The sequence below is a fragment of the Stigmatopora argus genome, chromosome 22, assembly GCF_051989625.1.
Source record: "Stigmatopora argus isolate UIUO_Sarg chromosome 22, RoL_Sarg_1.0, whole genome shotgun sequence".
NCBI lineage: Eukaryota > Metazoa > Chordata > Actinopteri > Syngnathiformes > Syngnathidae > Stigmatopora > Stigmatopora argus.
The window spans coordinates 5,517,521-5,532,188 of record NC_135408.1 but is presented as its reverse complement, the minus strand read 5'-3'; the positions used below and the strand labels follow the sequence as shown (position 1 = coordinate 5,532,188).

The following is a 14,668-nucleotide window of genomic DNA, read 5'->3' as shown; positions in this document are numbered from 1 at the left end:
GGCAAAACAAAAACAAACAGACAAAACATCAATATCTTTTAGGCTATTTTCAAAAGAGCTCTAGAAAATGATCCTAATATATGACACCAATCCCAAGTGTTTTATTTATCAGCAAATGTCTAATCGGCGAGCACCAATCCAAAACGTGGCTTTTACACGGGTGTGTTTTGGTTTTAACGCGGTCCACTTTGAAAGTGGTCACGCACACGCTCCTGCTTACACACAAAGCTGATGGATATCATGGAGAAGAACTGTTTGCCCTGGCCTCTTCTCCCTTTCTTCTCCTAATCACATCCAGCAGGGGAGGCCAGATCCTCCACCCCCCCGACCCCGACCGGCACGACCGCCCCCCCCCCCCCCCCCCCCCCAACCCCTCCGTCACATACAGAAGGATGAACCCTGTTTGAACTCCGCGGGCTTTAATTAATCTCACTGACTTTGTTAATTATTTGTTTGGGTCAGCCTTTGAAGAATGTGGCATGGGTGGCACAGTTCAACTCTGGTAACCTGGAGTGGAGCACAATACCTGTGTTGCTCATTATGCTTTTGCCTGGTCAATCTCCTTTGTCACTTCTTGTTAAAATGGAAATACTGAAATACTGGGATTTTTTTTTTTATCCTGGTATGATAGACATTTTATTGGTTTTATTCCTGTTAACTTGTGCGGTTTACCCGTATTTTGTAGTTTACGGGATTTCTTTTTTTATGGATTTGGTGTAAAGTCAAAAAATAAACATACTAAGAAATATGTATATATATTGTCTACAGCACATGTGTCAAAGTGGCGGCCCGAGGACCAAATCTGGCCTGCCGCATCATTTTGTGTGGCCTGGGAAAGTAAATCATGAGTGCCGACTTTCTGTTTTAGGATCAAATTGAAATGAAGAGTATAGATATATATTAAATTTCCCAATTTCCCCCCCTTTAAATCAATAATTGTATTTTTTTTAATCAATTTTTTCTGTGTTTTAGTTCAAAAATAATTGTGTAAAATCTAAGAATATATTTGAAAAAAAGCTAAAATAAACATTGTTTTAGATCTATAAAAAATGAATATTCAGGGCTTTTAATCCAGTTCTTTTAATCCATTTATAAGAAAAAAATCTAAATATTATATCTAAAAATGGTCCGGCCCACATGAATTCCAGTTGACGTTAACGCGGCTAACGCTAACTATTTAAAAAACAAAATATTTCCATGCAAGTTCACACACTCACTTGACTGTATTGTAATTTCTATCATGAATGAATCAACGTTCATTCGCTGCCATACCGCCCACTTTAAATGAATTGGACATCAACCATTGATCAACTAATTAATGGGAGGGTGTTTCTCAGCCAGAAGGAACTTTACGAGTGGAGCAGTGACAACATCATTTAAATTGTGATGTATTTTTCTATTAGTACAAAGTAGTAATTGACAGTGGAGTGCGTTGTTCCAGACAGTTGGCAGCGACGGGGCATGACCGGCCCAGATTAGTGCCCTCCAAACACGGCGGGGACGCACGCAGGATGTCCATACACAGACATGTTTGGTTAACCTCAACGCTGAGCCGCGAGTGAATGCAGACGCCCGCTCGCGCTGTTCCAGAGGAAATCCTGTTAACGTGTTACACATGCGGAGCGTTATTCACGATTGCACTTCAATAAACACGTGCGAGAGGACGGAAACAATTGGCTACAAAGACGCTACCCCTTGACAAGTGATTCATCTTATCGTCTTTGTTGTCCTTCTAGGGATGGGAACTACCGGAGCAATTTCTTAAGATGTCTTTTCGCCCATATATCGCTATGCATTTGATTCAATGTGAGGATTCTTTGTGTAAAATGGTCAGAGTTTGATAGAGATGAAGCCAAATGGGCCACTAAGATCTTCTTGGGCCCATGAAGACATCAAAGTTGGAGCGTGCCATTGGCGGAAGCTCCCTCTTGGTTGGTTTCCCTGAAGGCAGGCAGCCCCCCTCAAAGGCTGCCATTCTTCACGTCTAGAGCGGTGCAACCTTCAGACCAATGAATTGAACATATATAGCTTTTTTAGGGTAAAAGAGTATTTCATCAAGATAAAAATGGACTGATAGAAATGGAATGATGGTTGATAATATACGTATTTGGTCAATGTCAATAATTTGTTGTATTTTGTTACCTCGTGAATGGGAACCCAAGAGGAGGAAGTAGGTAAACATGAGGGAAGTTCTGGTGGACCACTTCGAAAAACCACTATACAAAAATAATAAAACAAAAACTGGGGTAAAATGAAGAAAAATACAATCTTAACGGGGGAGACGCAAACCGACAAACAGGCAACATTACTTACAGGGAAACAGAAAAACAGAAAACCAAACTCCCACAAAGACTACAAACACACAGACAGGGATTGATGACAATCACAAACACCTGGGTCACACAGGGGAAGGAGAGCCAAAAAAGGACACATCAGGCGAAAACGCATACAAATCATGCAGACAGGACCCACAAAGAAGACACACCTGTCCACCAAGAATATCAGTGGTTTTGCAGGTCCTCCATTTTCTAATGATTGATAAACATAGATGCTTTTGACAGACCAAGCTGCTGACCTATTGCAGATTCCATTTTCCCCCAAACTGGAGCAGGTCTATTACTCTATCTAAGGTGTCCTTTGAGAGCTTCTTGGTTCTGTACTGTTAGTACAGGATTAAACTTGTAATATTACAAGATTATGGTTGTTTGTTGCTTATTTTTACATTCCGTGAACCGAAGTTGCTGAGACTTTTGGCAATGTATCAACACAAATCTACTTTTGCCATATGTAATATTAAGAGATTGAAGATGAGATTAAAGTGCTATATTATTTATGTTACGTTACATGCACTGGAAGTTCATCGGAGTAAACAAATTTAAATTTTTGGCGACCTAAAAGTCAACAAAACGCGGCTGGTCTGAACGCAGCATATAAGGCTTTGTATATTTTGGTCCTATGGTGTCCAATGGATGTTACCTGCAGACTGAGGTAGAAGGGGGTGTGGTCACAGCTTGGGAGGATGAAGAAGTTAGGAGGGTGGGCAGCAGCGGGGGCCTCAGGGGTTGATGGCTGGGTTAAGAGTCGGCTAAGCTCAGGGGATGAAGGGAGGCTTTAAAATTGAGAGGCCAGGTTGGAGGAATCAAAGAGGCGAGCTGGAGGCTTGCCTGGAAGCTCTGGGCCTCCTTAACGCTTCTTCTTCTATTTCCTCTCCTCTCAACCAATCAGGTTTCTGCTTCATATCCATCCATTGATCCATTACTTTGCCTCAATCCCACATTGGTTGAAATCTGGACTAGACTTTAGACTGGTTGCCATATGCAGCGTGTGAAAACCAAATCATATTGAATACATCTAGGAATTGAGGTTGAGAGAACATCTGGAGAAAGCCACACAAGTACGGAGAGATTGTGCAGACACCTGATGGGAAAACCCGGTTCCGGCACTTGGAACCTCTCGACAGTAAGGTTGACCCACGATGTGGAGTGTTGCGCCGATACGGCGAGAAATGACGTCATCGGTCTTCTGTGAATTTCAATGGCTTTATCACTAGTAGACGTCGGGTACAGACTTCCTATGGCCAAGACCCTCCTTACGAGTATTTCATCACTAGCAGATGTCAGATCCATTTGAAGCTGAGCCGACGTTCATTGAGGGTGAAACCTTCAGTACCCAGAGGAAACCCACGCAGGCCCAGCGAGAACACGCAAACTCCACCGACCTGGATTTAAACCCAGAACCCCAGAACCGTGAGGTCAGCATTGGCCGCTCAGTTCCTGAATCGTATCTGGAGCCAAAATATGGTATTTTAAATATATGGTATATAACAACTTTTGAACGGGATTCTTTTTAAGGAGGTTTTTTTTTTTGTAAAAACGATCGAGTTTTGGCCATTTTGGCTCTAATCCGGATTGTCTCGGTCACTGGCAGCAGATGAAAACGTCATCGTGGACTGCTAATATTGTCATGCTTTACGCATGATATGCGAACGGGCACACGGCTGCCTTTTTATTACATAAATATAGCGCGTCAACAAGCAATGTATGCAGACAGGAGAGCCGTCAGCGTCATACAGCAACATCTACAGAATCTTGAATTTATTGCACCTACTGAATGGGCACCTCGTCCATTTTGGAGAAATTTTTAGACTTTTAAGTGCGCGCCTATGTGAGTAAATTTGTGCCACGTTACAATTGTATGGTTTTGTATCGCTTAATAAGGGGAATTGCAATCATTAATAAGGAGAGCAATTGGCCAAGGTTGCCAGGTATGCAGTTCAAAACACTAAAGTTTCCAAAAGCGCCCAATAAAATAGGGAAGAATGCACTTTATTTGGGACGTTCTCCACATGCCAACACTGTTGATCGATTCCATTCCCAGTTCCTAGCTTTCTCCTGGTCAGATCGCTCCCGCTAATCCCTTGGATCAGGGTGGCACCCCCCCCTCCCCATGTCAACCCTACCCCGCTTATTAGATCAGGGCCCCCGTCTAAAAGAAGCAGGAATCTGGAAGCCTCATTGTTTGGCCCTTGATGAAGAGCTCCTCACGAAGGAGGATCAAGCTGAAGAAAAGAGAGTTGAGGGAATCTCTCTTTGTCCAGGTGGTGGTGGGGTTTTATGGGCCACATTGTTGCCAAGCTTCTTCTAAAGGTGGCTTGGATTTGCTGGGGGTGACTGAGACAATGAGATGTTAGACGATGAGGGGTTTAAAATTTAATCTCCTACTTTCAGCGCCAGTGGCGGAGCGTTTGTCCGCTTGCGGGTGATGTCCCAATCCATCTTTAGATGTGAAGTGAGCAGCTTAAAAAGGTTTTAATGTAGCAACAGGTTAATTATATCTGCTATTTGCATCGCCAGAGGAGTGAAAATATATCTAAATATATAGACCAACATGCACAAGTCAGTAATAAACTACATTTTAGTTCATTTGCTTCTTCTTGGTAATTTGTTCTTCCGCATTTTTGGGAAAAAATAGACACAGAAATTTTTTGGGGAGCATTTTCAGGTCCAATTCAAGATAAATCTTCTTGCTTTGTCTTAGATTCTCCTGCATAAGGATTCCTTATCGACCTTTCTGGGTTAAGTTGTCTTCAAATTTGCTGGCTTCCTCACGTTTGCTTTCCGAAGTCCTAGTTAGAATTTTTGGCATCTGTCAATAAATTTTTAAAATTCATTGGAGATGTTTTCACAATGTGCCATGACTCACTAGCATACGAAATTAGTGGAATTTCAGGAATATCTCGGGTGTGACGTGAAAACATTGCAATCATTGGAGGGCACTGGGAATACCCAACATTCCAAAGGGATTGAAAGGCTGCATGGGAAAACCAAAGCAAAGTGTTAATCTCAAGCGAGTGTCACCCCCCCCCCCCCCAAAAACCCCTACCCTCTTCTTCGTGTCCCATCGTCCTCCAAAAGGATCTTCTTAATCCTACAGTGGACCAGGTCTTTCTTCAGCGTCAGTGCTCGCACAAAGGGCCGATCAAAGCCGGTCAACTCAAAATGCAAAAGGACGTGTTGAGGTTTTTTTTGGCCGAGATGGGTGTGATGCAGATTGGCCGCCCATCAAATAATATGTGCAGGAATGTTATTGTGCTTTGGCGGGATTGTAAAAACAGGCTTTCCTGCTAATGCCCCAATGTTTTTGGAGAATACCTTTCGCTGTCTCCGTCCCCCGATAAACAAACTGTGCTAGCCTATGTTAGATTTGTGATTATGCCTCACATATGTTTTTTTTTTTAATAAAACGTGGTAGTATTTTGCCAATGGATGTTCCGATTGCATATTTTTGCATGCCAAATCATGATTCCATAACTCAGGAATATGTTAATGTGGGAAAAAAATAACACCCAAATGCCATTTTTTCCTTATTTGAAAAAAGCTATCCAACGTTAAGAGTTATTAGCCCAAACCATTTTTTTTGTGAGCAAATTACGTTTTAATATTTGGTTCCCGTTGACAAAATGATAGAAAAATAGTTCAATGTGATAAATTGAGCTTGTAATTTTTTGATTCTACAAAGTTTGTTTCGCTACTATAAATATAAATATGTGGTATAAAAAGTACTCTATTTATTTTTTTTGCAATACATATTTGGATTATTTTAATTTATATTAGAACTAATGCAATGTGTTAAATTAAACTCTCTGATTGGGGATTTTTGTGACTTTTTCTCTTTGTTCTGCAAAACTTGTTTCAGCAGTTTAATCAAATAGTATTGTACTATTTTTTGTAGCCCTTAACTCTTACTGCCGTTGATAGTTATAGATATCAAATCAATTTAAACTGTAAATTTTGACATTCACTGATTATGTTTACTGCCATTGATGAGAATTTTTTTTAAGTTTAGCATTGGACCCAATTTTAATGCTTTTGGATGAGGAATATCTCTAATTTTTGTTTTTTTTATAGTACTTGAGATGAAAAAAATATATATCTTCTTCCTGTTTTCATCCAAAAGTCGAAACTCTTATTTACCACTTTTTCTCAACAGGTCGAGAATACACTAATCCCTCGTTTTTCAGGGATAATCTAAAACCAGACATGGGCGTGATAATCTAAAAAAAAATGCCTAGTAGGATCACCCCTGTTATTACTACATACCATACTATACTCCAATTAACAAGAGGATGACAAATCTTGAAAATTTGAGTGGTGCTTACATAAAACTTCAAATGATCACAACTTGGAAGTTTTGTTTTTACAGTTGCAGAGTGGTTTCCATTCCTAGTTTTGGCAATACCTCAGCGTTAATCCCACCTACAATTCTATCAGTTCCGCATTTGACAGGTCCATCTTGATTTAGTTCATGTTGCGCGTCGAAAGATCTTGTCAAAGCTTCCCTGGCGGGATTCCCGCTTTTGCTCTCCTCCCAAGAAGCGTCTGCTGTCAAGACTGCCCGAATGATTTTTCCGCTCGGTGGCCAGGGTGTCCGCATCGCTGCCTGATTTGCATAACAATTATAAAAAGAGAAAAGCCCCCCTCGGCCTCGACTCGATGATATGGCATCTTCACTTCAGGACAAAGACGCTACGCGCATGTTTTCCATCCCATCCATTTTTAGGAGTGACAGTTTACAAAGGTTGTTTTCAAGCATCCTCTGGTAGAAGGCCACAGTCAAGTGCAATACGCGTCACTCAACCACTCCAACCTAAGTCCCGCCCCTTTCTACTGCTTGTAAACAGTCCATTAATCTCAGTTTCTCTGTTTATGGGCTTCTATTTGCTAAATGAGCGCCAACTTCTCATTTGGGGTGAAAAAACAACAAAACAACAAAGGAAGAAATAGCTTACCGTAAGTGGCTCCATTGATGCAGGCGTCTTGTGTGGCCTTGAAGCGCGAGGATGGGGCGAGGTGGGCGGGGCCCGCATCCCAGCCCGTTTACGAGGCCCTGTAATCGCCAGGCGTTAAAGTTAACAAATAGGAGCTGCTATTTTCTGACGGCTTTTTTTTATGGTGGAAGGAGATGGCGTCGGAAGATGACGCCATCGCAACAGAGTAGGGCTAGGGGATGAAAATACCGTAAAAATTTGATTTCCATTATTTCAGTTTTTTTAAAGGAGATGGTAAGAAAAAAAATAGTCTGTTCATTCGCCCTTACCAGTGAAAATGAATTGGACATCTAGAGCCATCAATGGCAATCAGAGATGAGCATTCAACAGCTAGAATATTTATAATGTCAAAAAATAGAGTTTAAATTCTCATTTTCTCAATTCACATTTGTCAAAAAATGTTATTTCACTTGATAAATAACTAGTTTCCCCAAAAAATGTTATTTTCTTTAAAAAGCCGAGTATGGATTCATTTGTGTAAGGCTAATAATCTCTATTTCTTAAACAACATCAATTGATGACCCCATCAATTTCCTTATCTGACCCGGCACACCCTTTCCCACCAGGCCCACCCTCGGGTGATCATACAAGTGCCCCCCCCCCTCCAGAATATAATCAATTTTCAATTACTTTAAAGACAATACACAGCAAATCCATTTAGTCTGTAAGAGTTGGCAGCGATCGCTAAATTACGACCCAGGCGTAACGGTTGCTAGTTTTCTCTTTTTTTGAAATCTAATTTGATAGAATTTAGTTTTTCCGATTTCCCCAAACGCATCATACATTGGAACAGAAATGTACTTAATGGCATCCAGGTTTTGCATTGGTGAACTTCCAAAGGTGAAATACTTCACACTTTGTGATGGAGCGTGGCGAGAGTCGGAAAGAAAAAGTACTACCTGTACATAATGACAAGGATTATGTGCACAAATGACTATTTCCATGCTTTTACAAGTCAGACTCTGCTTTTTTTTCTCAGCCTTCACTAAAAGTGTGTTCATTATCTTCATTAATTAGCTGTGAAATAGCTCTTAGCTGAAAGGCAGGCCTATGGGATCAGCCCTCAGCCAGAACCAAATCCAAACAACATATCTGAATACCATTGATTTGGTTAGTTTATGTAATTATGTCTTTAAAAAGTGTTCAATGCTTAGCATTCTTTTAAGCCTTCAGTCATTACTACAGTGGACCTCTTTCAAAAGTTAGCATAGCTTACCTCATTCACCACCAGTCCAGTGGTGTGTTGTGGTGGTTAGTAATAAAGAGGAATTAATATTTAAAAGGGCAGTAGACTTCAAATCCATTTCAACTCCTTCTTCATTTGCTAGCAAGATGTTCAATTTGTCTTCTTTAGCCATTTTGTTTTGATATAATCTTAGTATCTCTATAGCTGGTCATTGTGGTTGTCCATTGCTTTCAACTGTTGTCTCCGCCCACATGTCGCAGCCAATCAGCTGCATGTCACCCACCTGTTCACAATGTCTCGTTAACCCACATCTGTGTATTCATGACTACTTTGTTTATTTCTTGGTGTGTCCTTATCAATATCATGTCAGTATAAGTGTTCATATTCATGTTTTGGATGGTTTCTTATTTGGAGAGACATGGACATACACACACTGATAATCTGACTTTTTATAAACTATTTTACAATTCTAATTTGAATATTAGTGAGTGAGTTTTAGTTTAAAAGGGATTTCCATAGTATAAGGATTTTTTTCTTCATGTTTAATTCTGTATTTTTTGGATTCCCTGCCTAGTAGGCATTTTGTTTTTTGGGGGGTCTTGTATTGCGGTTAATGTAAATTAAGCTTTGTATAAGATGCAAAAAGGTTACTTTTGGGAGGATGAGATAAAGAGATAAAACGAGGGGGCTCTGCTACAAGCATGCAGATAACACACAGTTCTTTGATGTAACTCCTGCAGGGAAGAAGATGGAAGAGGGGGCTCTGATGGGAGGAGAATCCATAGCGAGATTACAGGAATAGCTCCAGGGACTGTTGTTTAGGGGCTTTGCAACACCCACTCACATACGTCATCTCCCCGTTTGCTTCGTGCCACCACAGTAAGACAACTAGGAGTATTTTCACACATGACTCATAATTGTCTTTTCATCCTTTCCTCCACTCAGTGAATCCGTTTTCATGATCAAACCGTATTAATGTGACTCTGTGTCAAACTGGCTGTTGTAGGAATGCAGTTAATTGGTGGCGTCCCTGACATTTACGCAAAAAGTAGACTTTAAATAGGTTGAATATTGAGCATTTATAGCTATATTTGAAAGTACATGCTCCTTGACTTTAAATTCATATTTGTTTGACACAAAATGGCCAATAAGTGATAACAGTCATCCCACTGCTCACAGTCCGCTTTTCGCATCTAACTCTGTGAATTTTTTTATTCACTCATTAATTTTCTGTAGTGCTTCTCCTCACAAGGATCCCAAAAATCAGAGTACCTGGAGAAAAGCCACACAAGAGTGGGAAGAACACTTATTTAAGTACTAGGAGTCATTTTATTTTTTAAAAACAACATTAGAGTGATATTGGCGGGCAGAATCAACATTTATTTCCCCTGGTAACGTCCAAAAATCATTATAATATACAAAAAGTCACCGTGAAAATACCCCAAATCTACAGGAAATCAACAGAAAGTGACCTGGACTTAAACTTAAATTAAAAGGAACTGGAAGTGACCCCCACAGGAGGTCAGGGGTCAGCATGGTAAAAGTAACCCTGCACAATTTCTCAAAAAAAGGCTTTTTTTCCATTTATTATTTTAAAATGAATGTGTTTATTAATAATTACAATCTAAAAAAACAAAAACAATTCATCCAAAATGACACCATTACCCAATAAACAATGATTAAAAACTATGTTTGTCAATTACACAAAAATAGTCACTAAAGGAGAGAAAAATGAGTTAGTTTATCCCGCACACAACCACTTGTACTTTGTATACACGCCAAACTTCCTCCAGGATGTTATGCAGTGAAATCCGAGAATGACACAAGAAAGTGTGAAAGTATGTTTACTTCCTGCAGGATGTTATGTCGTGACCCCCCGATAATGAATCTCGAGTGTGGGGGCTTTTCAGTGGAGTGTGTGTGTGTGTGTGTGTGTGTGCTTGCGGACAATGCACATAACACTTCATTCAAGGAATCCCGTCTCATGATTCCACTAGCGTTCATTCATTTATCCGCTGCGCCAGCCCCCATCCCGACAGGAAAAATAAACTTGACCGACCGCATCCTGGCGAGGCCTGACCTCCGACCCCCTCGACCAAGCCTGAATCATCTACGGCAGTATGTCCAAACTGCGGATGTTTTTTATCGGCCTGCAGAAAATGATTAAAATGTCATTGACTACGACCCGCAGAAGAAGCTTAAATACAACTTCCTTTCTGTTGTACTACAGATTTAACAGTAGAGGGAGCTAGTCCCTTGAACAGTGCCAATAAAATGTAAGAAACATAGGTGTTTTTTGTTTTACATTCATAAATGTATACATAAAAAATGATCCAATGTGAAAATTCTGCTTTTCCGGTTGTGATTTTTTTGTTTTTCTTCAATGGAGCACCGCTCCAAGAAAAATGTTTGTTATTTTCTCCCCTTGTTTACGACGGAGACGGATTGGAGCGCCGCCCGTAATTACAACAGAATCATTTACTCTTATTGACCCCCCAAAACCCCCCTCAATGGCAGCCTTGTCTTTGGCCAAATACTCAATGGCTAGGTCCAATCCCTTCTCTTACAATCCTCCATTTTGGCGATGAAATAAGACGAATGCGGCGACGTGGACGCTCAAAGTACAAAAGAGCGATTTAGAGGACAGAAAATGGACGCTTGAATTGAAGCGGCCCTGCGTTCGGCGTGAAAGGAAATTTGCACTTGGAAATAATGGCGAGGGCGAATCGGGTGAGCCCGAAGACGTCTGGCTCTAATTTACAGCCCCAATAAATCCCCACTCTCTTTACCCTCTGACCCCCGGAGCAGCCAGCCGGCTTCCTAAAATCTTAATCACTCCGGCAGGACCCCCCAACCGCCCCCTCCGGGTACCCGGGCTCGGAAGAGAAGGAATCAAGACATAGCGCGCACCACACACACACACATAGAGCGTATTATTATACTATAAAAGTCGACGGCGTCCTTGTAAACGCCTGACCGGTTACCCGATCACTCCGATTGCAAAATGGACCAATCCTTTGACCAATAAGAGACTCGAACCCAACTTTTGAGTCCGGTTCCTCCGAGTACCTTATAAATGCTCGTCGAGTAAATCTCGCTGACTGACTTATTGACTGACTTGTTTCCTGTCGGGCCGTGCGTTGGTGTCGGAGCAGATTTATGTCGCCCGGGCCGGGTGATAACTCATGTCAGGCACAGCGGGGGCACCAGGCCCCGAGTGGTCGGGGGGTAGGGGGGTCCTCGTAAAAACACTCAGTCTGCGCTCCACTTGGCCCAGATATTACCTCACTGGCTGCCATTGACCACTAGATAGACGTGGGGTAATATCATTCATTCATTCATTCATATTTTGAACCTCTCTAAGGTCACAGGGGGTGCTGGAGCCTATACCAGCGGACATCGGGCACGGGGTGGGGGAAACCCTGAATTGGTGGCCAGCCAATCACAGGGCACGTGGCGACAAACAACCATTCATGCTGACACTCATACCTTTTCAACCGGTCTACCATGCATGTTTTTGGAAATTATTTCATGTTTTAATGCCTTCAAATAATAATTTGTTCAATAAATATTTAGATCGTTTTTTAATCTAATATATTAGGTTTGTTTTCTAATTTATTTTAGCCAAATATATTTTTTAGGGTGGTTAGCGGGTCACCCCCGTTCTTAGATCGAGGATGTGATCCCAAGTCCTGTGTGGAGTTTGCATGTTCTCCCTGTGCTCGCATGGCTTTTCTCTGGGGACTTCAGTTTCCTTCCCTTTTCTCCCACATCCCAAATACACAACTCTGAATTTGTGGCGAGTTAAACCCAGAGAAAAGCCATGCAAGCCTCAGTAGAAGATGCAAATTCCACTCAGTGACAACTGACTGACCTGGGATCAAACTCTCGACCCCTACACTGAGCCCACCATGCTAACCACTTTTTCTCTGGGCCACCGACCATGGAACAAATGATGCTAATTCAGTGTCAAATATATATCTTACTTACAAACCACTTCTGGATAAAATGAAGTTATTTCCTATTAAGGGGCTCAAAACCAGAATTGAACCAATCTTAAAGTTTATAAATGATCTGAAAATCTGTTATTCATTCATTCATCAATTAATTTTGGCAGCCATAAGATCCCTTTGAATGGAACCATAAATACGATGTGTGACAAAAATGAGCTTGTTTTTCGAAGCCCAATAATGGAACACTCGTAGCATTTATATCTAATTTAAATTCCAGGTGTCAACATTTATCCAGCGTTTACTTTAAAAGCTATCGTCACTGGGCCCATGTGAACAATTACGGTGCGCTCCAAAAGGATTGGGCCTGTAATTGCGCGTGTAGGTCGCGCCTTATCGGACGTCGTTAAGGGGAGAACGTGCGTCAAACGGGCGTATCGGGCTCCAACGACCGCGTCCAGATGTGTTTTCTCGCGTTCTCGGACATTCTTGATAGGAAACCCGCCATCTGCGCTTTGTTTACGTGCCCTAAGTCGCTTTGACGGCCAGATAAGGATTTCCTGGGGAGCGGCTCCCCCAAACAAACAAATTAGGTTCTGAGGACAACAGAGTTGAAAAGAAAAGGTTGAAGGATGGCGGCTATTCGCTCATTTCAAGACAAAAACAACAATGTGATTAATAGTGAAGAAAATGAGCTATTATTAATAGGAAACATGAAATACTCAACTTCTGTTGAGCGCGGATGGTTGCTTGTCTCTGTGTGCCTTACGACAGACTGGCGACCGGTCCAGGGCGTAGTCTGCCTTTTGCCCGAAGACAGCTGGGTTAGGCTCTAGCAACCCCCGCAAACCTTTTGAGAATGGGCGGGATGGAAGATGAATGAATGAAATAAAATGTGTGAGTTAATATAAGACTTCAAAAGGAAAAAACAATCAAAACAAAAAAAAGACTGTTTAAAAGTATATATTTGTTAAAAATGAGAAATCTATATACTGTATACCTGCGGGTATAAGCATATATAAAAAATAGCTGCTTAGACTGGGAGGGATGGCAGTGTAGAAACTCTGCCAATCTCCCAATCAAAACAGATAGGAAGTATGGCACGTAAACATGAGCATTGACAGCCAGTCTGCCAGTTTGAATGTTTGAAAGGAAAATATGAAACAGAGGGGGAAAACGATACCACATCATTTCTAAAATGTTGACGATAATAGTTTCCCAAGTACTACTCCTCTGGCTCTTACAAAGTATTCCGGCGCATTTTACTTTCTTATCCCTCCTATATTGATGGATGGATGTTGATGTCATTGCACAAAAGGTGTTGCTAATGTTGCGGTTTACCCCGCCAGGGCGACCGCAATGTTCAACAAATATCTCGGCCCTCGCCCGGATCCCACATTTGGACGTCATTGGCTTGGCGTCCCTAATATTTGCATTGACACGACCTCAGACCTCAGGCTCCCGTCTGTCTCGCGGCCCCGTGGGGATCGCCAGACGGCACGGCGAGGGCCCCGGTGACCGCGAGGCTCAAAGCTGCCGGCGACGTCTCGTCGCACAGCTACGGGTCAGCCCGCAGACACGCGGCCACAAACAGTTTTTGCTCCTAACCCCCACCAATAGTGTCTTGAATATACAGGCAAATCTTTTTTCTTGCCCCTCAAAGACCATGGCTAGTACAGAGAAGCACTTACAGAGCATTCTAGTAGTAGTAGTAGTAGTAGTAGTAGTGGTGGTAGTGGCAGTAGTAGTGGTAGTAGTAGTAGTGGTGGTAGTGGCAGTAGTAGTGGTAGTAGTAGTAGTAGTAATAGCAGTCATAGTAGTCGTAGTAGTAGTAGCAGTAGTAGTAGTGGTAGTAGTAGCAGTAGTAGTAATAGCAGTCATAGTAGTAGTAGTAATAGCAGTCATAGTAGTCGTAGTAGTAGTAGTAGCAGTAGTAGTAGTAGCAGTTGTAGTAGTCGTAGTAGTAGTAGCAGTAGTTGTAGTAGTGGTAGTAGTAGTAGTAGCAGTTGTAGTAGTCGTAGTAGTAGGAGTAGTCATAGTAGTAGTAGTCGTAGTAGTAGAAGTAGTAGTAGTAGTAGTGGTAGTAGTGGTAGTAGTAGTGGTAGTGGTAGTAGTAGTAGTAGTAGTAGTAGTGGTAGTAGTGGTAGTAGTAGTAGTGGTAGTGGTAGTAGTAGTGGTAGTAGTGGTAGTGGTAGTAGTGGTAGT

General features: G+C 41.7%; 1 protein-coding gene across 1 annotated transcript in view; it reads right to left on the bottom strand.

The window, feature by feature from the left end:
* fgfr4 (fibroblast growth factor receptor 4) overlaps window positions 1–8,798 on the bottom strand; it is a 31,093-nt gene extending 22,295 nt beyond the window's left edge. Inside the window, exons 1-2 of the mRNA XM_077592217.1 lie at window positions 8,544–8,798; window positions 7,289–7,386 (exon numbers count right to left, since the gene is read on the bottom strand). The gene's annotated coding sequence lies outside the window, so the exon portion shown is untranslated. The remainder of the gene's footprint in view (window positions 1–7,288; window positions 7,387–8,543) is intronic.
* Between the last annotated feature and the right edge of the window lie 5,870 nt (window positions 8,799–14,668).